This window comes from Balaenoptera musculus, chromosome 16, assembly GCF_009873245.2.
Source record: "Balaenoptera musculus isolate JJ_BM4_2016_0621 chromosome 16, mBalMus1.pri.v3, whole genome shotgun sequence".
Classification (NCBI taxonomy): domain Eukaryota; kingdom Metazoa; phylum Chordata; class Mammalia; order Artiodactyla; family Balaenopteridae; genus Balaenoptera; species Balaenoptera musculus.
The window spans coordinates 14439753-14460531 of NC_045800.1; positions in this window are offsets into that span (position 1 = coordinate 14439753).

Here is a 20779-nt window from a genome sequence, read left to right on the forward strand (position 1 = left end):
TTCTTCCCCCAGATATTTCTAACCTCATTGGAGAATTATGATATTTTTCAGCATTTTGGCAGCAGTATAAACAACTGCTTTCAGAGTTTCAACAGATGTTCTTTAGAAAGAAAGCCAATTATTTGCATTATGATACCCACATATGATTCTCAGATCGAAACTTTCCATCTGTACATGTTTCATTGAACTGCGTACCCATGGAATATAAAAGTTGAGATCACTCACTGTCTCTCAACCTCGTATTTTTGTTCATAATAACACTAGCACCTGGGTTATTGAGCCATCGATAATTGCTTTGCTAGAAGGCCTTATATAAGGTTATATTACTCTTGTGATTTAAAATGCATTTCCTTTCCTTTCTTAGATTGATGACTTCCCTAAGTTCTAAACCAGGCTTACAAGTACCCACTAGCCCAGGGCATATATATTGCAATGAAAAGAAGAAAAATAATTCATTTATTTTATGATTTTCTTAGGGCATCTGCCAAAAAGAAAAAAAAAATGTGGGTTCAACCAAGTTAACAACCACTTATTTAGTATCTACTAAGCGTAAAATCTCTGGTAGGTACTACGGAGGATACAAAATTGAAAGATACAGGCCCTGCCCTCCTGGAGGTCATAATCTATCAAATGGGACATAGCATGCACGACTCCTAGTGGGCTGTGTATAAGAGCTTCACGCTGGTGCTATGGAGATATGGCAGGGGGAGAAAGAATTAGTCTGATGTAGGTGATCTGGGAAGACTTTTCAGGAGGGGATAAAACATGAGCCGGATTTTAAAGGAGAGTGAGACTTCAGTAGATAGCAAGTAAGGGAGAAAAAAAGCAGAAAGTCAGATGACGCCAATTTTTGGAGTGTCTAACATTTTTATGCATATGATGGAGATTGGTGTAATGTTTGCTAGCTGATGAGTGGCATGTCAGAATTGCTTTGTGCAGTCATCTGGCAATAGGTTAGAAGCACTAGAAACAAAGAGACTTAACAGCTAACATCTATTAATAACTATGTTCCAACCACTGCCTGAGACCTTGACATGTCTTCATTATTTTAATCAATCCAACAGTCCAATAAGATCAATGTTTTTATTATTTCCACGTTACGATTAGAGAACCGAGGCAGAGAGAGCTCAGTAACTTGTCCAAGGTCACATATACTAGCTAAGAAGTGGCAGAATCAGGATTTGAACCCTGATAGTCTCTTAAGGCACTTAACCACTTCACCTACTGCCTCCAAAAGCAAGAGGCTGGAGAAAATGAGACTATTTCAGCAGCTGTGTTATATTTCAAAACAGAAACATTTCCTAAAAAAAGCTTATTACCAACACATTAAGGTCTTTTTTAAAGACATTTTCAGATTTCTAGAATTTGGATTAGTAACAGAATGTATCTTTAACAAATTAAAATCAAATGTGATATAAAGAAAAATAATGGAAAATGGATCATGCCTTGTTGTAAATGCTTATTTAACCAGCTACATGTTAGTATACAAAGTACCATATTAGTTTCTTATTATTTTTATTAGATTCCTAGGTCTGCTATAACAAAATACTACAACTGGATCGTTTAAAAACCACAGAAATTTATCCGTTCACAGTTCTGGAGGCCAGAAGTCTGAAATCAGTGTCAGCAGAGTTGGTTCCTTCTGGGCCCTCTGCGGGAGCATCTTTTCTGTGCTTCTTCTCAGATTATTGTCCTTACTGGTAATCTTTGGCATTCCAAAACCTTTGGCAGATGCATCGCTCCTATCCCTGCCTCTATTTTTCCTTGGCGTTCTCGCTGTGTCTCTGCCTCTGTGTCTGTTCTCCTCTCCTTATAAGGATACCAGTCATATTTGACAAAGGGCCTACCCTACTTCAGTATGACCTTATCTTAGCTAATTCCATCTCTAACAACCCTATTTTCAAATAAGGTCACATTCTAAGTTATTGGGGGGTTAAGACTTCACATATCTTATTGGGGATCACAAGTCAAACTATAACAAACCTTAAAAGTTAAGTCGTGGGAAAGAGTTATGATTTTTTTTAATTGTAAGATTTATTTCTATTGATATTACAATCAAAGCATTTTTAGTGGCTTAATGGACTTTAGAAAATATCTTGCACAGTCCTTTGATTTTTTAGATGTTAACGCTGAGGCCTGTAGGATGATGGATTTCCCCAACACTGCACAGGCAGTTAATGTCAGAGCTAAGTCTAGAACTCCCTCCTAATTCCTTCTGCTGCAACAAAAGATCTTTTTTGTTCACCAGTGGCTTTCAACTACTTCAGTTAAAACAACTCCTCTTTTATCTTTTTTCTGTATTGAACTTTCTAGTAAGAATTTGAAGAAAAGATATAACAACTACGGTACAGAGAAGGCCTCAGGCAATTTAACTACTGCAAGAGTTCCACCCCATTAAGGAGATTAGATAGATAGATAGATAGATAGATAGATAGATAGATATAGGGAAAGAGACAGAGAGACAGAGACACACACACAGAGATAGGTAGATAGATGTAGAGAAAACACATATGCATACATACATATATAGATACTCACATATATATGATAAAATCAGATATATATAATATAAATGCTTAAAGGTGTTAATTTTATTTTCAGACACTTCTACAATAGAAATGAAAGTAAACTGTCAATTCTTAATTACTGATTAAGAAAAGCAAACTTTTTTTTTGGTTGTAAAATATATTGCATGAAGAAATTCCATTAACACATTAGGAGTCATTCAATACCAAAGACTTTGGAAGAAGAAAGCTGTAGTTTAGCTAGTGAACTTGATTTTCACATTGTCAGAGCCCAGAGCCCAGCACAAGGCCCAGGAGGGCTACTCCATGTGCCCTACCCAAGAGATTAGACTGTCAGGCCCAGGAAATGAAAATAAAACAAAACTTAGAAACCACTGTTCTCCACCTTGCACAATTCATTTCTTTAATAAATATTTACTGGGTATACACGTAAGGCAAGTAAGAACTTGGGATTGCAAAGAAGAATAAGCAAGGGGCTTGAAATCTGGTTTTATCAAGTTATAGTTTCCATGACAACAAATTTAAGTGGCCGGGGACTACGTAGGAAGAATTAAAAGATAAATGTAAGACTTTTTGTTTGCTTGCTTGTTCATTTTCTTACCAGTTACTTTAGACATTAATGTATTCTTTGCCTACCTAATAAGTGCATGGCTACTTAGTAAGTAATTGACTCTTTAGTTATTAAGACCACATTTAAACCAACAATCAATATATTCTACTCTAATCTTTTTACAATTTTTATGAAAATTTCTATTAATTTCAGTGAATTAATCATAGTGACTATTTGGAAATGTGACGTAAATTTCAATATTTCTACTACTTTTTATGAATTATTCACAGTGACTCTTTGGAAAGTTTGGAAAGAATGTACATATATACATATATTGTACATGTGTAGGTAGAGTGAACCGTAAACCCTATATCTTCTTAAAATAATTTGAAAAGCTGCTCATTTATCAGGATAAAATTACTTTATGTTTCCAATGTTTAAAATGAATTTAGTGGCCTTAGTGCAATAATATTACATTTTAAAAGGCAAACACTGCCATTATTTTCCCTTCACGATGCCACAGACAGTTCAGAATGTTTTATCATTGTTTACATGGCTCAGAAACCTTATCTTTTATTTGATATTGCAGGTGCGTCGATGGTAGGATATGGAAACTGTGTAAGATGGTTAAAGGAAACAATTAATTAGCATTTAAATAAAAGAGCTCCCTAAGAAACATTTTAAACAGAGAATAAGCTGATTATGTAATAGGTGATAGTAAGCAGTTCTGGAATAGAACTGAAGGAGATGAATAAAGAGAGTGAAAGGAATTTAAATATCTGAAAACAAATAAGGAAATATTGCAAAATATTAGAATTACTGAAGTTGTGTGTATATCCTCATTTGAAATTTGACAGTCTTGTAATTCTGTACTTGTTATATCTCATTATTCTACTTATAAAACACGTACATGCACGGGTTTCCTAAACCGTTGGATAATCTACCTTTACCATTTTCTTTTTGAAGGTGTTAACACAGAGAAAAGCAGGAAACAGCTGAGATCCTGCACTCTGTTGTGCCTTAGCTTCAAGTGAATAAATGCAAGTATTGTGCACACAGGATCCAAACACTCATAAAAAAGATTCATGGTGATATTCTTGGAAGAAATTAATAAAGCCTAAGAGAACTTGTCAGAAGCATGTCCTAAAGATGATTTTATTTTGGTAATTGTTGTATTTTAAATGCTTTCATTTTCTTCTTTTGATGTCTTTTATCTTACAGATGCTATTACTCATAAAATATGCTATTTCAGTCCACAAGGCTGTAGCTGTGAATGAAACATAATATTCTCATCTAGAAGTAGATAAGGGGATGCAAATCTCCTGCTTCACAGTGTAAGCTGGTTACCTCAGGGGTCAGAAAGCTAGTTTCCACTTCCTTTCAGTACAAGCTATGATATTTTCTATAACTGACCAGACATCTTGTCTTTCCTTTATTCAGTCCAGGCATGTGATTGACAGCCTGTCTCAGTGGTTTACACGGTGGACTAGGAATTCTGTGGCTTGCGAGTGGTGGCAGGACTTTAGGGTGAGGCCATGAGGAGTGACCACAAACATCATTCACTAAGTGTTCACTGAATAACTACTATGTACGAGGCTCTGCCACAACAATGAGCAGGATGAATGAGCTCTCTGCACGCATGGACCCATAGGGGCCACAGGAAGCAAAGGACACACATTCATTAGCTCAATACCCACAGAGTGAGTGATGGTGTAAAACCTATCAGTGCGGGACACAGACCCTCTACAGGCTGTGGACAGCACATTTATGCTTCATCAAGTCCCTCAGGCTGGACAGAGCTGGCATCTGGAGAACAGAGAGGAAGCCAGTGGGATCACATCACAGATGGGGTTGGTGAAATGGTCAGGGCGCAATCCTGCCGGGCCTTCAAGGTAATGGAAGGAGTTCAGATTTTATTCAAAACGCGGTGGACGGCCATAAAAGGGCTCTGCAGGGGAATGATTGCATTTTACGAATAAGAAGATGACCATTAAGCACTGTTGCCTTGGTGGAGGAGTGACTAAACATCACTGGATGGAAATGGAGACTGCTGACCCAGGTGCAGGGCTCCATTTGGCTGATAACACACATCAATAGTGATGTGACCTTGAGAAAGTCACTGACTCTCTTTCCCCCTTATTCACTTGTTTCCACATGGGGATAGAGAGGCAGAGTAAAAGAGAGAAGGAAACAGGGGAGATTAAAAAAAGAAAACCTCAATGCTTACAGATGAAAATTTCAGACAGTAAATTGAAAAAACAAACAACTGAGAATTCAGTAATAAAAGCCTTAAAGCAAGACTTAAAGCCTCTCAGTCCACACTCAGGAAAAACCCCACAGAGGATACATAGAAAAGAATCTAGAAATCTGTTAGAATCATTGCCTTGGTTCCTTTGGTTAAAGGTTAATATCAGGGCCCTAGGGAAGAAAAATTCAAGAATGATGCTAGAATCTACTCTATATCCTTTAGATTTAGTTGTACATAAGTGTATGCACAGCAAAAATTCACTGGCACACATGTTCCAACTGCAAAAACATTGAAATACTCCCACAGTGGCTGGTAAATAACCATGACCCCAGCCCTCCAGTGTCAACTCCCACCAGCAGGACCGTGCAGGTCTTCCACAATCTGGCAACTAAAGGTTGACACCTGCCTGGCTTAGCAAAGTGTCTCAAGGAACCTGCTCAGTGTCATTTCTGATTTTTTAGTGCCTGGACCTATAGGCGTATTGACCTTTTGCTGTTATAACAAATCACCACAAACTCAGTGGTGTAAAATACAAATTTGTTACCTTACAGTTCTGGAGGTCAGAAGTCCAAAGCCAGTCTTAATGGGCTAAAACAAACAAACAAACAAAGAAATACTCAGCAATCCTTCTGGAGGCTCTAGAAGGAAATTTGTTTCCTTGCCTTTTCCAGCTTGTAGAAGTTGCCAGCATCTTTTGGCTCCTGGCCCCTTCCTCCATATTCAAGCCAGTAATGCATCCTCAAATCTCTCTCCTTCTCTGATCTTCCTGCTGTTCTCTTACAAGGACACTTGTAATTCCCTTGGGCCTACCTGGATAAGTTACGATGATCTCACTATCTCAAAATCTTTAAATTAAATCACATCTTCAAATTCCCTCTTGCCATGTAAAATGACATAGAGGTTTCAGGGATTAGATGCAGATATCTTCGGAGGCCATTATTCTGACTACCACAGTGGTTAGATATTTTAAATATCATATAATAATAAGTTACCTTAGAATGCTCATAAAATAAAACTGAGTGTGTCATAGTCAAAAACTGAGATACGAGTGGAGAGAATCTATCATATAGAAAAAACGTAACGTAGGTCCATATCTCAAGAGCTTTCTGAAATACTGCAGACCTTTAATTTTCCCATCTGGTTTAGTAGTTCTCAGTATCAAAGAGATGAAATAGTTAAAAGGAAACAAAGAGTTGAGGGCAATATAGAAAGATGGAGTAAGGAAGAGGGAGAAAGAATACAAATATCGCTTGTGTGTCCAAATCTCCTGTAAGGACTGAGGCGGGGAAGAGCAAGGACCCCCAAGTGAATGGATCCCAGCCAGGGCAAGAGGAGACCCCAGAAACTGATGGTGGGATCGCACCAGGTAATGTCCAATCCGTCCAGGGTCAATTGTCTCTCCATCTGGCATACTCAGGCACAAAGGAAGTGAAAAAAATGACAATTTAAATTTCCCCTGTGATTTAATGCCCATGGAACTACATGGGATTGGTTTGATGAGGTTTGGGGAAATTTGAAGATGGGTAAGGGACAGCTAATCTTAGAGGGCAGGACCATATCTGGTGGGTCTTTGTATATCAAAATGCCTTGTATGCAGTGAGAGCAAGCGTCCTGAAATAAAATCCAGGAGCCACAACAGACTGTTAGCTCCATGAAGAAGCACCTGTTGGTCTTGTCACCACCGATTCCCAGCTCTTGGAACAGAGCCAGGCAAAGAGCAGGTACCCAGTAACTCTGTGTTAAAACATTCCTTTTAATAACCAGAAAATGCTGGAAACCAATACTTAATTCAATGTACTGACATTTTGATGCATTGTATCAGAACCTAAGTGATCAAATGAATGAAAGGCCTATATTCCTGTCTATAAATACGGTTGCCAGATTTAGCAAATAAAAATACCAGGTGCCCAGTTAAATGTGAATGTCCGATAAACAATGAATAATTTTTTAGTATAAGTGTGTCCCAAATATTGTATGACAATCTAGCTATAAAGTCATATTGTATCATATTTTAGATAAATTGTAACTTTGTAAAGACGTAATACTCTTTTTTTTTTTTTTTTAATTTTTATTTTTTATTTTTATTTATTTATGGCTGTGTTGGGTCTTCGTTTCTGTGCGAGGTCTTTCTCTAGTTGTGACAAGCGGGGGCCACTCTTCACTGCGATGCGCGGGCCTCTCACTATCGCGGCCTCTCTTGTTGTGGAGCACAGGCTCCAGACGCGCAGGCTCAGTAATTGCGGCTCACGGGCCCAGTTGCTCCGCGGCATGTGGGATCTTCCCAGACCAGGGCACGAACCCGTGTCCCCTGCATCGGCAGGCAGATTCTCAACCACTGCGCCACCAGGGAAGCCCAGACGTAATACTCTTAATGACGGTATTATTACGGAAGAAAAAGGAAGTGCTTTCACTAGATTGTGTTCAAAATGGGGATAGAAGGCTGTGTTGCACTGTACTGTTTTAAAAGCATGCTTGTCTGTGAGCAAGTGCCCGTGGAGGAGGGCTGAAATTCAGCTTCTCATAAATTCTGCAGAGCTACCAGGGAACAGTAATCAACACGGATAAAATCTGGAGGGAAGGTCAGTGAGGCAGGTAAGAGCTGCTGCATCCATATTACCTAAAGCACACACAGCTCCACAAAGCAGGACCAAGCAGGACCAGGAAAGAGCAAGAGGGAAAAACGGAATCACCCTGTGCGGGTTTCATTAGACTGCCTTTAGGAAAAAAACCCTCATCAGCCCCAACAGCAACTTTAATTTTATGTGCATGTTGTGCTTGCTTAGCCTATGCGATAGAGTTGAGCATGTCCTATGTACTAAGTGGTCTGTTTTCATAATGCTCATTTGCTGGTGAAGTAATTCACTGTTTTTCTTAAAAAGGGCATGGTGTTGCTGTGTTCATTTGTGCCAGATCTGAGGAATCTCTATGGAAGCCTTTTTTTTCCACTAGGCATTTTAGATGCTACCTGGCTGTTAGGCCTGAAAATACCAGATGGAGCTTGGGAGCAGAGCAGGCACTGTTGTCATAGAAACGAGATGCTATCCCAGCTCTATGCAGCCGCCATTTTTTTTTTCTTTCATGGTGTGGAGTTCTGATAGGAACAAGTCCTGATAAAATATAGAGATTCCCCCTCCCCCCACACACTCACCTACCTTGGAAAATAGACCTACATTTCAAATGTTGCACAGATAATTCATTAATACATCGCGCAGTGGACCAAGAGCCTTTAACTATGGAAAACTGACTTGATTTCCAGGTCTTCTAATCGGAGTACAACTGGGAAGCCCATGCTTTGACATCATCTTTTTTCCTCTAAATGTGATGCATTTGTCCTAACCCCAAATGAGACAATATCCTCTGTAGCCAGGGGAGCTCAGCTTTGAGATTCCTGGAAAATGCAACCTAAGTGTTCGTAATCATTCTGCAATGTCTCTACTCAGTAGGAGAATGGGGAGGAACCTCTCGTGATTCTCTGCACTCCCCACAGTGGCCAGCAGAATGCTGAGCACACAGGAGGGGTGTGATGGATCCTTGTGGCTTGATGTCCAAGCTTGAGGGATACAGTTATTGGCCAAGGTCCCACACTGCTGCCTTTTCTCTTGGGCAGCTGTGGCATCCTCAAGGAAATGTGACTGTGAGCAAAGAGCTCAACGCAAATGGGGCAGTAGTATTTTCTAGAGACAAGGCTGCTTTTGTGTCCTTCTACCCTTGGGAACAGGGTAAATCCTAGGGCCTTGAAGCTCTGGCTCGAAGAGTTGTGTTTAGCAACAAAGGACTATTAAAATTGATATGGTTTAGGAAAGTGATTTCCTTTATTCGTTTCCTATTGCTACTGAAACAAACTACTACACATAGTGATTAAAACAACACAAATTTATTCTTTCAGAGTTTTTAAGGTCAAAAGTTTAAAATCTGTTTCACTGGGCTGAAGTCAAGATGCCAGCAGGGCTTGCTCCTTCTGGAGGCTCTTGGGGAGAATCTCTTTCCTTGTCCTTTCCCATTTCTAGTGCCCACCTGCATGCATTGGCTCTGGGCCCCTTTCTCCATCTTCAAAGCCAGAGGCCTAGCATCTTGCTTCTATCATCATTTTCTCTTTCTTCTCAGTCAAAGCTCCCTGTCTCCCTCTTATAAGGACACTTGTGATTACATTCACAGCCTACCCAGATAATCCAGGCTAATCTCCCCATTTCAAGAATCTTAATTTAATTATATCTGTAAACTCCCTTTTGCCATATAAGGCAACATTCACAGGTTCCAACAATTAGGACATTTAGGTCCATTATTCAGTCTACCACAGTTTCCAAACCAAGATGATCATTAGAATTGCCTGAGAAGCTTTTCAAAAATAGAGATTCTTGATGCAACTAGAGATTATCATACTAAGTGAAGTAAGTCAGAAAGAGAAAGACAAATACCATGTGATATCACTTATATGTGGAATCTAAAATATGACACAAATGAACCTATCTATGAAACAGAAACAGAATCACGGACATAGAGAACAGATTGGTGGGGTTGCCAAGGGAGAGGGGCTTGGAAGAGGTATGGAGTGAGAGGTTGGGGTTAGCAGATGTAAGCTATTACATATAGAATGGATAAACAAGGTCCTACTGTACAGCACAGAAAACTATATTCAATATCTTATGATAAACCATAACAGAAAATAATATTTTTAAAAAAAGAATGTATATACATGTGTAACTGAATCACTTTGTTGTACAGCAGTAATTAACACAACATTGCAAATCGACTATACTTCAGTACAAAAAAAAAATAGAAATTCTTAGGCCCTACACTAGAGTGATCCTACCAGAATTTCTTAGGTTGGGTGGGGCCTGCAAAGTTCTTTGGAAGACTCAGGTGATTCTGTTGGAAGCTTCCGTTAGAGCTTCTTCAGGGTCTTTCCTAAACACATGCAGTGGGATTTAATGACACTGTGATTGGCTTCTTCAGGGTCTTTGAGTATGTGGGAGAGGTTTTAAAAATGTATGCGTTTGGAAGCTTGGAAGGCCCGACCACCCTCTGAGCTTCACAACACTCCCACAGAATGGCTTTGGCAAATGATTGCATCATGTGACCTGGGCCTAGCAACTCTTCAATTTAATGGTAAAAATACCAAAATTGTTCACTAGGGGCTTCCCTGGTGGCGCAGTGGTTGAGAATCTGCCTGCCAATGCAGGGGACACGGGTTCGAGCCCTGGTCTGGGGGGATCCCACATGCCGCGGAGCAACTGGGCCCATGAGCCACAACTGCTGAGCCTGCGCGTCTGGAGCCTGTGCTCCGCAACAAGAGAGGCCGCGACGGTGAGAGGCCCGTGCACCGCGATGAAGAGTGGCTCCCGCTTGCCGCAACTGGAGAAAGCCCTCGCACAGAAACGAAGACCCAACAGAGCCAAAAATAAATAAATAAATAAATAAATTTATTAAAAAAAAAAAAAATTGTTCACTAATGCCTCCTTAGACCTTTAACCATATGAAATATGTCCTTTTTTTTGTCCCTCAATTCTTTTTTTTTTAAATAGATCTTTATTGGAGTATAATTGCTTCACAATACTGTGTTAGTTTCTGTTGTACAACAAAATGAATCAGCCATATGCATACATATATCCCCATATCCCCTCCCTCTTGAGCCTCCCTCCCATCCTCCCTATCCCACCCCTCTAGGTCGTCACAAAGCACCGAGCTGATCTCCCTGTGCTACACGGCTGCTTCCCACTAGCTATTTCACATTTGGTAGTGTATATATGTCGATGCTACTCTCACTTTGCCCCAGCTTCCCCCTTTCCCCTCCGTGTCCTCAAGTCCATTCTCTGTGTCTACGTTTTTATTCCCACCCTACCACTAGGTTCATCAGAACCTTTTTTTTTTTTTTAAGATTCCATGCATATGCCTTAGCATACGGTATTTGTTTTTCTCTTTCTGATTTACTTCACTCTGTATGACAGACTCTAGGTCCATCCACCTCACTACAAATGACTCAATTTTGTTTCTTTTTATGGCTGAGTGATATTCCATTGTATATATGTGCCACGTCTTCTTTATCCATTCATCTGTCGATGGACATTTAGGTTGCTTCGGTGTTCTGGCTGCAGTGAACATTGTGGTACATGTCTCTTTTTGAATTACGGTTTTCTTAGGGTATATGCCCAGTAGTGGGATTTCTGGTTCCTTAAAAAACTGAAATACATATCTTGATATCTGGGATCTACTGTTGTTTCTTTTTCTTATAGAGGCTTTTCCATTTACTGCCTCAGAACGTTCTCTTCCTTCAAAGATGCTGTCATGCTGTCCTCAGAGCTCTTAAAGTTGCCTATTTTGCCTGCTTCAAGAATGGCTATGGTAGAGGAAAAAACCCATGTAGTATCTTTAGAAAAACTCTAAATATTTCATCGTTTCTTACTAAACATACATTATTTACTCTGTAATGTAAATATTTGATGGCCTGCAACTGGCAATTTTGGAATATATTGGTATGTTTGGAGAATTACAGTTCAGTTAAAAAGAATCCTACACTGCACACTCAGCTCATATTTAACTTACACAATTGTTTAAATGGCATTTAACTCTCAGAATTAAGGGAGTAATAGAATCTATTTTTCAAAAGGGGCCTTGAGGACCAAACTCAAAACCTGAGACAACACATTTGTGTGAAAAGAGAAAGTTGGAAACTGTATGAGAACTTCAGACTTCCCTCCATTGCAGGATGACAACATGATATAGTTATCTGTGCCCGAGTGGGTCCAATTTCATCTAGTGGATCAAGGGGGTAGCCAGCCCACAGCCAGCTCATTAGAATGTTCACAATCTGGTTAGGAGTGGAATCTGAGAGGAAGAATTTTACCACACACAAAAAGGCAGAAAATCTTCTCCAGCTTTAGTATTTGGAGCTGTGGATAGGACAAGAAAATCCTTTCATTAAATAAAATGGCTCCACGTCAGACATTTAAGCCAGATTTTCAAATATAAACCTAAACTGTTGGGAGAATTTTTTTTTTAATTCCAGTGACTCTCCAATATAGAGGTCATAGGAGCTGCCATCATTCTAAATTACAGCCCATTTCAGAGGTTGGCTGTAATCCAGGAGGTTGCATTATTCCAAATTGCCTGTCAAAAACTGTCAAAATACTGCCATTATCAAAAAGTAGTTCTTTTAAATAATTTTCTCACTCTTTTCCCTGAAACTTTACTGGCATTGAGCCTTAATATCATAGCTTATAGGCATAGTAAGTGAAAGCCATTCCAATGAGAAGTGGGAAAAAAAAAAAAACATTCTAGGCATACAACAACATACAAAATTCTAGGCAGAAAAATGAGTCAAGTTTGGAAATGTTGTATCCCTCAAAGCAATAGCCAGTGCTAATCTACTGAAATGGTAACCAATGAACACAAAATTATGAATCCTAGTAGTATGACTTTTTTCCCACATTTAACAGGTGGGGAAAAAATTCTAGAGTTAGTTGATAGACTCCATATTTTTCCTTTTTTTCTCTCTCCTTCCATATCATCCTTCTAATGAAAAATGTTATATCTTCTAGATTACTGATGTCTATTCCTTTCATTTCATAAATGTGGAAATTGACACCCAGACAGCTGCCTGATTTACCTAAGGTTTCATGACAGATCTAGACCTGAGCCCTGCATTCTTTTTAATACACATTCAAACTCTTATTTTGATTTGGAAGTCCGTCTCCTTTATCTTCTCCTTTTTTACTTTAGACTTGACCCTACAGAATTCCCCTGCTTGGAGTAGAAAAACCTACCCCCAAAAGAGCAATACCTGCCACCTACATTCTCTCTGATCTAGACCCTGATGTTAAAACTTCAATTCTAACAAAGAATTCCAGCAACTATTCTGTTTAAGACCATTTATCTTTCAAACAGTGTAAGATGACAAAATATTTTAGAGGCATGCCTCTTATCTTGAGTCATTACAATTCAGGCAACGAATTAGGAAATCAACAGGGTAATTCAGTCTTACAATCATTGTGACAGTTGTATTTGTCAACAACTAGTTTTCAGAAGAAACGGAACTCAAAGAAAATGCATAGCTTCCAGATTCAGACAAAGAGATGCACAGAAATATGTCTCTAAACTATCAGTAGTATATTGTAGAGAAAAGTTAATGTGCAGGTGAATTCGTTTAATAGAAAGACAATGCTTTGAACAAGTGTAGCATAAAGGTATTTCAAAATAGATCTGCAGTTTCTGGGGATGCCAGTAATATATGTAATGGTGCTGGGTCTCATTAACAAGCAGCCCAAACTCTTCAGCTACCATAAAATACAAATCATCAGCAGCACATTCTCGGGAGCAGTATGTCTGTCTGACCCGACTTCTGCTCTACAGTTAACAATTTTGTTTTAATCCATAAAAAAGAAATTTTCATCACCTCTAAATTGTGCAAATGATCACACTTAAGTCTAGTTTTCATGGTGTTCCACAGCAATCTCTAGGGTTGGGCAAAAATGTTCTTTTTAAAATCACTGAAAAGCCATAATTAATTCATTACCTACAAAGACAACCCTAAGACCTTCCAGTGGAGGACTCTATGAAACCACCCCACCCAAAAGAGCATTTTGCTTGAGTACTTTTGGTTCTTTAGCCTGTTATTAAAAATCTACCAGCCTGAGATATCTGAGCTTGAGAAAACTTACATAAAAATGTATTTTCCAAGCAGTGCCTTAAGGAACCCTTAATATTCCTCAAGGTTTTCATAGGCTTTCTTTAAAAAACAAGAACAGTGATTCTATGTGAAATTAATTTGGGAATGGCATTTTATAGTCCCCTGGAGACTCACAATGCACATTAGTTTATTAAAGGTTCTGAGACATCCTGCAATAAAGCAACCTGATTTGTACAGTTTAAAGAAATGATCCCAAAGATATTTGGCCGTGACCCTTGTTTCATGTAGCTTACTTAAGCATGTTAGGGCCAATGATGTCCTACAATATACAATATGGCTCAAAGCCTGGTACAGAGTTCTGTCCTAGGCAGCTACCAAGGCCTTGGTCACAAGCTACTCAGCTTCTCTCTGCCAGGCATTCCAAAAGTTGTGTTCCTGATCTAGGCTAGCATTTCCAGTAAACTGGTCTTCACCAGGGGGACAGGACATGACTGTACGTTTTGAATAGAGCAAATCGTCACTGATAATTTTGCTGCTAAAAGATTTTCTTGATGATAAAAATAATGAACATTTATTAGGCACTTACAACATGTAGAAACACCGTTCTCAGTATTTTGGCTATAAGCTCATTTAATCCACATGAACATACCTATATATTTTTCTTTTCCAGATAAGGAAACTGAGACACAGCAAGATTAAGATTGAGTTGCTTATTGGCATCACTAGCAAATAAGTAGGATTCAAACTTAAGCCATCTGGTTCCAGAATCCCTGCTCTTCACACATGTGCTCACAAACATACACACACACACACATTCACCTTTACAAATGAATATGTGGGCTTCTCCATACACATTAATTCTCATGATACCTAAGTATGACCAGTATTTCCTTATGGCCCCTCAGCCTGGAAATAAAAATAGGATTACAAAATAAATAGCACAATGATATCTCACTTTTAAGACAATAGCTACCTTTGAAAATAATGTATTGTCACCCTGCTTCCACACAAGACTACATCTAAGGTATCTAAGAAGAAATAATTGCTGTAATTCCCTTTTAATTAATTGATTTTTCGGATACTAGTAATGGCAGTTCACATCTGTTATCTCATTTGATCCTCACCACAATTCTGTGGGAAAGCAGAACAAATATTATCATTGTCTCTGTTTTATAGATCAAGAAACTGAGGTTCTGATTTACTCAATTGTGCAAGCGACAGAGCTGGTTCTAGACACAAAAGCCCCCACTTTGGGTTGACTTTTTCTGAACTGAGAAGCCTTAAAGTCTACAGCTTCTTTGTCTAATCTTAAAAATTCTCTCAACTTCACACTTTTTTTAAGGAAGGCCAGAAGTCAGTGTAGACACAGCCAAAGGCCATTATAATATCACTTGAAAAATTGACCTAAGAAACCAGGATTTAATTATGAATAGGAATTTTGGTTTTTACCCATTCTGCAAAGTCATGTTTATCTGATTTTGCAAAATCTAACGTACCTATTATGATTTTCCTGTTAAATATTTTTTCTCAAATTTCATTATGAATACAAACCATGGTGTGGCCCAGTTCTGTTATCCCAACTTTATGTCACACTTTTTTCTAAATTGTATCTCCCTTTTGTATTTAATCATCATTCGGAATGATGGATGACCACAAGGAGTCATATCTTGCAACCGTTCAGCTGTTTCAATAAATCACGAACAGTCGACACATCCCTTTGGTGTACATATCCAGCTAAAAGTCAATTTAAATGGCAGCTATGTGAATAAAGTCATGGGAAGTTCTGCCCACAAAGTGTGTAGCCCTAAGCACTCTCTTCCATGAGTTTCTTTTCAATTTGATATCTGCAATCAGTCACACTTTATTCCTTGAGTGTTAAATGAGGTGAATTAACAATGTTTCAAAGCAGTTCAAAAAGGTCTATTTACAATGCAACCCACTGAAAAGTTTGCCATGACTTCTCTTTTCACATAAATTCATATTTCAGTTCCTTAGTACGAAATCAATTCCAAGTCAAGAGCCCAACAGGCAAATACATTTTAAAGACATGCAGCCTTGAATTATGTACCTACTTCTTGTGTGTAACATAAACAGAACATTCATAGTCATTTTTGATCCATAGACGACTCCACTGTTACCCACACTACACTTCAGTTAGAAGCTTATGCTTCCTTCTGTCTTATAAAGAGAATATACAGGGCTTCCCTGGTGGCGCAGTGGTTGAGAGTCTGCCTGCTAATGCAGGGGACGCGGGTTCGAGCCCTGGTCTGGGAGGATCCCACATGCCGCGGAGCAGCTGGGCCCGTGAAAAAAAAAAGCCACAACTGCTGAGCCTGCGTGTCTGGAGCCTGTGCCCCTCAACGGGAGGGGCCGCGATAGTGAAAGGCCCGCGCGCCGCGATGAAGAGTGGCCCCCACTTGCCGCAACTGGAGAAAGCCCTCGCACGAACCGAAGACCCAGCACAGCCAAAAATAAATAAATAAATAAATAAAGTAGCTATAAAATTAAAAAAAAAAAAAAAAAAGAGAATATACAGCTCAAGCCAAAGATTAAACATAAGCAAATTCTGAGACTTAATGCTCATGAAGTGACATGTTTTTGAAGTGTATTTTCAGATAACATGAGGAAGGTCTGTCTTTGGGGATGAAAAAAACTTTGTGTCATGGCCTTTGGGCCCAATACTAACATTAACATTAGCACTCCTTCTTTCTCTCTCTGCAGCCAAACTCTTGTGTTGCCAAATGGCCAAGGTTTCCAGCAAAAGGAGTCCAATGCCCTTCTCTTTCCTCTTTGCAAACAACAAAAGGGTAAAAAGCACTGAAGGTCATCGCTTGGCCCTCTGATGATATTCAACATGTATCAATGTCATAATGACAGTTCCTAAATCTTGTTAATGTGACACCTTAGTGAAGGGACCAACAGATAAGATACATGGTACCAGATTAGAATCTTGATGTAATGTCTGCCTGCTTCTTGGTTAGTCCCAGTTCTAGGGCAATTTTCTGTAATTTCACTGCTCTGTTGATTTCAAGATAATACTGTGTACCAGGCACTATGTAAAACATTTTTTCATGGATTGTCCCTTTTAATACCCAAAATAACTCTACCCTATAGGTACTGCCATTATTCCAATTTTAAAACTGAGGTCTAGAGAGGTTAAGAAACATGTCCAAAGTCGCACAGTTAATAATGGTGGTGCTAAAACTCAAACTGAAGTCCATTTAGTTTCTGTTCATTTGTGGTGTATTTTGTGGACTTTAAGCCAGAATTTCTTCCCTCTTCAGGTTTCTATAGACGTTTCTACCAAAGACTTGTTTTCACATAAATTCATAATCTCTTTCCTTGCAAGGCAAAAATTTAATGCTATTTAATCTTCAAAGGATGTGTTGAATGCTAACAAGCTACCCAGACATTTGGGGAGATGGAATAATGGAGGAGAGGGCATGGGAGTCAATTCCTGGAGTTCTACTTTAGTTTGATTTTGATGTTAGTAAATTCTTGAAACATTATTTGAATGATTACCATCATCCTACTACAACTACTTACGAAGCTTTCACAAGACATTGATTGCATATAAATACATGATTTCTGCTCAGGGTATTTGCTCTCTGAGGTGAAACCCCTCCTCCCCACCCCCACTCCCACCACCCCCCCCAAAAAAAAGAGGAGGAAAAAGTGAAAAGAGACAGAGAAGAAAGGTTTTTGTTTCCCTTTCTTGTAAAGTCTACTTTTTCCCAATTGAATTCAGGTGTTCTGGTTTTTCTCTGTTTGGTCTATAAAATAATTTTTCCATCACTTAACATTGTATGGTCTCTGGAATCAAGACTTTTTCTCTTACAAAAATGCAGCGATGGCCAAATTTCCACAGCCAGGAGAAAAGGAAAGATTGAGACAGTTTTCTCAATAATTGCCTCAATCCTCCCCCTTGTGCTGGCCGTGGAAACTTGGCCAGTGACTAGTAGAGAGATGTGGGATTGATCTCCTCCTCTCTCCTCTTACTGTTTCCTCTGCCTAAAATGCTGTTCTCCTTCTAAGTTATCACACTCCCTCTCATTCTGCAGGTCAGATGTCACCTTCCCTGGGAAACCTCTACTGACATCCCTCTCTGCCCACTTCCCTGATTTCTGCTTGTTTCCTTCATCTCCAGCAAAATTCATCATCTCTTCCTCTTGGTTCCTGTAACACTTTGTTATACCATTCTCATGCTTTTCTGTGTTCCCCTAAAATCTGTGAATTTTCTGAAGGCAGGGAATTTTTTAAAATATTCCCCAATATGTCCCCATAATGTCTGATATGTAAGAGATGTACAGTCCATTTTTCTTTGACCAGGTTTGCACCAGAAATGGCACAAAGCCTCCTTAGCCAAATTCCAGGGGAAGAGAACTTTCCCATGTCAATGCCTCCCCTCAGTCACTGCAGTAAACATCAGCTTACTCCCCGGCCTGGTACCTTGTCCACATTTTGAAGCCTGGGTACATGTGTACAAGTTTTGAGCAACATTTTTTGGTGAGGATGGGTCTGATGCCACAGCAGGAGGTAGAAACAAACCTTCCTTTCCTCATTTACCTATCAGTGACAGATCTCCATACTGGAATTATTTCAACTGGCTTTATGGGTCTCAACTGGATCAGAAAACTGAGATCAGGGAAAAATCACATAAAACAACAAATCCTGATTCTTCACGGTGGTTTCAGTAGTTGAGGCAGAGTCTGTTTCTTACTTATGTGTGGTAGAACACTTACTTCTGGGGACTGCTTCCCTCACCCCAGTTGCACATGTAGTTGGTGGGGCTGTCCATTAAGATATGCTTCGATTCCCATGGGGATGGGCACACTCTAGGCACATCAGAATACTCCATTCCACCGGGCATAGTGATTGTCAGGGTTGGGGGAGTTGGTTACCTTAGCAGGACCAATTAGTGCCCTGTTTCAAAATTTGATATGGATTGGGAGGGGCATGGAGGGGAGGAAGAGAGAATGAGAAACAAAGACAGAGCAAGACAGAGACTCTTACCTTGTGAAATTATCATGGAAGCCCTTGAGTGGACCCATGAGAGGAGACAGAGTTGGGAGTGTGTGTGTTGAGGGGTGAAGATGTAAAACAGTTTAACTTTGGTGGAGAACCTGAAAAAAAAATGTCCTTCAGGCTGCACCAGCTCTCAGAAGCGCTGACTCTCAGGGGCCTTCTACATGGTTACAGCCAGTTTGGGGACGAGTCCATTACAGAGGAAGCACAGCTGAGAAATGCAGAGAAAAAGACATACTCCTGATGACATCATCCCTACCCCTGCATCCAGCCTTACTTGAACTCTCCAATAACATGTGGCAATAGATTATCTTTTGGCCTAAGCTAGCTGGAGTTTGGTTTCTGTCACTTGCAACTGAAAGAGTTCTGACCAATAGACTTTTCTAATGCATAAATCTGCTTCCCATTTCCAGGTTATGGGAAGAGTACTTCAAGGGCAATGATGCAAGGCCATTGACTTAATTCTGATGCTATACTTGGCTGTTATTTTGGGGAAGATGTTACCTAAGGGTGATTTTAAAGGAGTGAGCAGACTGAGAGAGTTCAGATTCAGACTCTATAAGAGCACTTGTCTTACCTATACATCAGAAGTTAGTTCCTGAAAAAATTTCTTGCCTACGTAAATACATTCTGGGTCCTTCAAGAGTGATTGCCTTGGCCTGCTAGGGTTTCCGTTAAAAGATGTCACTGCCTATGGCTTCTGCCCAGCTGTGCACTTCTTCTAACATAAAGTGAGTTTATAGTCTAACTGAATATCTTGGAACTTTTCAAACTATCATAAAGGGGCTTGGTAAGAAAGGTTTGACGTTAATGAGATTCCTCTTAGTTTGCATTGTTTTTTCTATAACCTAGAAACAAAACAAAACCCCAAACCTTAATAATTTAAAATGACCATACCAGTCAAATAGTCCTCACATTTTCAACTTTCCTGTAGTATATCATGTTTCCATTGAAGCGGACTATTGTAACTGCCTGAAAAAGTATTGTTTGATGTCTGTAAGCACAGTCAGCAATCAATAATTTGAAATTTGTACCATTTGTACCTTTAAGTTCTGGCACATCATTTTTTTATTTCATTCAATCTGCTTACTGTTGAAGAAAAAGCATTTTGAACCATTGCCACAGAGCACATTTATGTGTGAGACAGGGTTCATTTATACGGTGGGAAGTATATCATTTTGACGTTTACTTGCAATATTAATTGTATATATTGATTCCATTTTTTCAGAAATTGTAAATTTATCATAAATACTACCACTGGTGACCTTATTTTGGTGAGAATGTTCTTCTGCAGAACTTGAAAACATTTTGGAGTCAAGTCATGGATTTTTAAATTCAGAAAGACAACATATGCTGTAATATTAAATTAAAATTCCATAATCAGTTGTTAGTTCAAGGACAAACTCGAACAGGAAATGCATTTTTTAAAAAAATGTCTCTTAACTGTTAGGTTAAGAACGAATGATCTTTTGCGATCATTAGCTCTTCTTTACTCATTTCTTGTGTTTGATCTTAAGCCCAAATATAAATGTAGCCTAGAAAGTTTTCTTTAGCCATTTTTAAGTGTCCCCAGTGTTTTCAGTTAATAATCATAAGAGCAGTCTATCTCAAAATCTTTCTCTGCCCTCTCTGATTATACCACCCCCAACACAAACACACAGGAATAGGTCTGGATTTGGAAATAGCTGAGTCATGACCCTTACAAGGAACACCTGAGTTCAGCACACTTGGAAAGAAAAGTCAGAGAGCTGCCACTCAAGAATCCTGGGAGCATTTCAGACTGAGAAGATTTCAGACTCCTCACTAGG